Source organism: Drosophila virilis, chromosome 2, assembly GCF_030788295.1.
Source record: "Drosophila virilis strain 15010-1051.87 chromosome 2, Dvir_AGI_RSII-ME, whole genome shotgun sequence".
Lineage (NCBI taxonomy): Eukaryota > Metazoa > Arthropoda > Insecta > Diptera > Drosophilidae > Drosophila > Drosophila virilis.
In genome coordinates this window covers 25,780,580-25,785,645 of record NC_091544.1, presented here as the reverse complement: position 1 = coordinate 25,785,645, position 5,066 = coordinate 25,780,580, and the positions used below count along the sequence as shown (strand labels likewise).

Here is a 5,066-nt window from a genome sequence, read left to right as displayed (position 1 = left end):
TATTTTGCTGTTGACATTCCCCGAGCTGTGGCCAGCCCGAAATGAGTATGAAAAATGCTTGTGATAATTTGTTGACCTCAACAGGCGATATTTACAAAAAGAAAATAGAAAAAAAAAACAATAAGAAAAAAGAAATATGTGTATACCTAGCACATTAAAGACGATTTAAAATTGTTTGTGTCAATTTGTTGTTTCTTAGCTTGTGCAACGTTGCGTATGCTTGATAAGTGGCATACAAGGCGGCGGCATAACTGCGGCACAGACACGAACTGGATTTTTGGGCGCTAATCAAATCACGTACTTAGCCAAGTAAAGTACATGCACACACACACACTCTCACACACACACACACAGACATACAGAACACAAAGTATGCCACACGAAGAAAACGCGTCTTAAGACGTCACAACGGAGCCCCTGGCAGGCAACGTAACAGGCACAGCAAGGCGCATTAATAGCTTAGACAACTCACACACAAATGCCACAATTACAGTGAAACAGCACAATGATGAGCTATTATTTTTTAATTACATAAATTATTATGCACTGCATTTAATTTATTAATATACCATATCAAAAGATATGAAATGCGACTTCAACCTTAGATATCGCGCCTAACTTTTGGTATTGGGTATTGATTTAGTTGTACAGACTTGGCAACTTTTTAAAGCACTACCTTTCTCTTTTACCCCTCAAAAATTTTGATTTTACTCAAGAACAACCAACGTATATATAATGGTTTGTAAAATTCTTGCAATTTGCCATAATATATTGAAATTCTCGTTTTGATTGAAAGAGGAAAACCGTGAACAATAGTCTCTATTGAAATTCTTGTAAATGGCTTTTATTCCATTTTCCATCTACTTTTTTATAAATACCTGTTAAAAAAAATAGTTAACTAAATAAGCCAAACTAATGGCTCGGATTATATTTAAATGTCTTTCGAAAACACATGAGAAATTTATAAATTTTGTCTATTTTATTATTCAGTCATTGAGGAGGGCTTTTAATTCCAGGGTATAAAATTTACAGTGTCTACGATTTATAGAAATATATAACAATATAAGACATATTACATTGTGTTTACTGTTCAATTTAGCGATATTTGACTGTACATACACACACACACGCACATCCAAGTACTCTCACAAACACACACATGTATTCTGCCTCGCCAAAAACTTGGCTTGGCACAAAGGCAAATTACGAGCGCATTTAAACTGGGGCGCAAGTGCTACTTAAATAACTCATTTAGGTCGCCTGATCCCCGGCGGAGTCAATGTGTGTGTGTGTGTGAGTGTGTGTGTGCGCGTACATAAAATCAACAATAAACTTTGTCATCTCAATTTGCTTATTACCAGCAGGCTGAGGCAGAGTCTGAGGCAGCAGGCAAAACTTTCTTATTAATGGTGGCGATTTCAATGCGCTTCCCCCATACCTCTTACACCAGCAGCTCCTTGCCCTACACATAATCACATATGCATGCACGTGTGTGTTTGTGTGTGTGTGTGTGACATTGCAGATAATACTGCGACAAACTCACATAGTTATTCGCAGAATTTTGATGTCAGGCAACTTGCTTAGCCCCACACTCGCACACGTCCTCCTCCCCATGGCAGTCGCATCCGAGTAGACCGCAAAATGGCAGCGCGAGGTGAGGTCCTGCGGCGTCATCGTCGTCGTCTTTGCCATGTCGTTGGCATGTCTTATGTCTTGCGGTTAGCTGCAAGTCGCAAATTGTAAAATCCATAATTAGTGTCTGTCAGGACGCCCATCAGACGAGCCACCACAAGCCACCACACATCCTGGAAGCAGGAGTCGAGCTGCACTTGAGCTGAGCTGCTGGCAAGCAGTTGCTCTAATTGCAAGTAAATATTTTATGCGCAAGCCGCTTTTAATTGCCAGCTTAAATAAATACAAAATCATTATAAAATTTTCAAATACTTGCCATATATATAGTATATATGAAGCGGGCCAGCTCGGGCATGGGGCATGCCCCACTTTTCTAGTGGCTGGCTGCAAGTTTTAATGATGCAGCTATGTACGTCTGCCACTTACGCATGCAGCACATATATATATATATATAAAAAAGGCTGCACTGTTGGGGGTTGGGAGGTTAAAAAATGCAAAAATCACGCAAATTATCGAAACATGCGGAAGCCCACTTCAGCTCGCTGCGACTTTGCCGCATAAATCTTGGCAAAGTCGAACAAAATAAAATAAAAAGCAAACCCAACAAGAACTGCCTGAAAAAGTACAAAAATCTTGAGGTATACGGGCCCACCAACTGCACCGCACCGCACGTCCCTCGACCCACCACAAAATCCATCTATAAAGACCAACTTTCCAACGCCGCAAATTGCAAAACTTGCACGTTATCGCCGCATGAAGTGCGAACATGGCAGCAATCGATTGGAAATTGCGGCCGACAGATGGCGCAGTTGGCGCTGAATTGTTCGAAAATCTCCATAAAAAGCTTAAAGCAGCTCTATACCTATTGAAAAAAAAAATGTAAATTCAATTAAAACCATCTAAAACAATCACCAATTCACAATGCCCCCTGTGAGGGTTGAACTCACGGCCTTTGGTTTACGAGACCAACGCTCTACCACTGAGCTAAAGGGGCACTTAACAGCGCACTGTTAACCGCGCAACAAACATGTAACCGTCTAACAGCTGTGATCGCTGCTGATAACAATGCAGAGCGTAAAGTTCTAAGCTGCCAACTTCTTATTTTTCAAATGTTCATTACATTTAGTTAAATTAATATATTATATTAAAAAATATTATTGAAAATTCAAGCTTTTCTGATCTTTTAGCTGCGTTGCTGGTGCCAAATGAGGCATAACATATATAATATGAAAGTCAATTGAGAGTATTATCCTTTGCTATAGACTTGTCCTGCAGTCTTTTTTTTTTCTTTTAGATTTTCATTTTTCAGCTTTGCTGCGACCAAAAATTATGGCGGCCAAGGCAAAAGTTTTTTCGCCAACTGTCAAATGCAATTTAGTTGATAGGATCAAAATCTTTGCGCATACTAAAGGGGGCCCAATGGCGCCCTGGCGTCCTGGCGTCCTAGGCAGCAGACCCACACCCACCCACAGCGACAGGACTGACATTGTCTCCGGCTTTGCGCTGGGCTTGTTGCCACTCTATATGCAAAGGCAAAGTGACTGGCTGGCTGTGTGAATTTTACGATTTAAATGCGATTTACGGCGCTAATTCGTTGTGCCATCGGCATAGAGCGTGCCATGAAGCCAGTCTCCTTCTCATCCGCCAAGCGCCGCCAACAGCCAATTGAATGGGCTGGTGTGGAGTCCTGCTGGCGTCCTTGTCGCCTCTGCTCGTCGATTTTGGGCACTCTTAAACCATAGCAATAGCATTCAGGCTCATTTGATGCTCAGCACATTTATCATAATGGCGCCTGGGACGCTATAGCTGATAGGCATACGAATGCAACCGGCGCTGGGGGGCGAGAATGCAGATGGCGCCTCGCAGCGAATGACAGTGAATGCAATTTTGCGGTAAAACGTTTGTAATCTGATTTAAATGGCATTTTATAATGACATCATAGTTCAATTATGAGCTCTGTACAACTGCAGGTGCAACGGCCAAAATTGATACTGCGATTATAGATAAAATGATTTAGATCTTAAATAAAAAAAATATAATAACTAATGCACATATTTATAAAGATATTAATTACCTAACAAGTAATTACAGTAAATAAGCTCATAAGCCATTAAATTTTACTAAAGGACGCTAAATTAAAAATGTGATTTTATAGTTTCTTTTTGTATTTCCGAATATTTAAAATAAAGCAGGCGATTACATTATTCTTAACTTGCCGCATTGTGATGAAGAAACCTATTCGAAACTCTGTTTTTGGTGTCCGCTTTACGCTTTATCAATATATCCACATCAGCAACACATTTTATAATTTTTCATAATATATATATATGTATTATTATCGGGTATTCCACGGAGTTGCCCGTTTTTATTTTTTATGCTTTTTGATATAATTTTTTTTACCCACTGCCCACTCGTGAAAAATGTATATCTACCGATTAATTTAACTTCAACTCCACGAGTGGTGGGAATTTAAAGCCGAAAAAAATTCATTATACCTTTAACACATATTCTTTTTATCTAATAGTAGTCGATTTTATGAAAAACGTATTAAATATATTTTAAATTGTCTAATAAACAAAAGGAAAAAGCGATGCAAAAGGAAACACGAGCAATTTCAATAGTTTTAAATATATATTTATTATTTTTGTACATATGAGTTTTTATTATTATGCTTTTATTTGATTGGAGAATGAATGTCTAAAATTGCAAAATGGCATATTATTATGTAGCTCGTACTGTACTTATTATATCTTTAAGGTCTATTATATTCATTTCTATTTTCAGCTGGGCGAATGCATTTCTTCTTCTAGTACAATGTAAATTCTATAGATATTCTTTTTGCATTCAGGTTGGCTGCCATTGTCGAAGACCTGGCTTGTGTCCTGCCTGCCTTGGTGAGTTTTTATACCCGCCGTCCATAATCTTTTTGATTTCTCAACTATTTCTAATGCGATTGCTGCTGCTGCCGTGCATTTGCCCCGCCAAACAATTGGGTTGGTTTTTCGTTGAGCTGGCTGCTTGAGCTCGTTGTCATCATCTTATGCCACCTAGCCCGCTGCTTGTCTGCGCCCCACAAGTGCACTCATCGGTTGGGTGTGCCACACTTCAACCACACTCCACGACTCGATGCCTCGGTGGCTGATGCAACTGCCACTCCCACTGCCAATGCCACAGCCTGCTGCTTATATAATGGTAGGCAAATTCCGTTATCAGCTAACGGCGGCTGCTTTTAATGTGAGCGGACGAGTCCTCTTCGGCAGCAGCAGCAATAGCTGCATCCTTGCAGCCTGCTTTGCATTGTGTCTGCCTTCTGGTTGTACCAGTGTGTGTGTGCGTCTCTGTGTGTGTGCGCTGCTGCTGCCTGATTATTTGACTCTAATGGCTTGATAAATGCGATTTCGAAATTGAGTTGGCGCATTGCATTTAATTGAATA

General features: G+C 40.0%; 1 non-coding gene across 1 annotated transcript; it reads right to left on the bottom strand.

Moving 5' to 3' along the window:
• Window positions 1-2,554: 2,554 nt before the first annotated feature.
• On the bottom strand, window positions 2,555-2,626 carry TRNAT-CGU (transfer RNA threonine (anticodon CGU)). The gene has a single exon. It is a non-coding gene; the product is annotated as a tRNA-Thr (tRNA).
• Window positions 2,627-5,066: the final 2,440 nt, after the last annotated feature.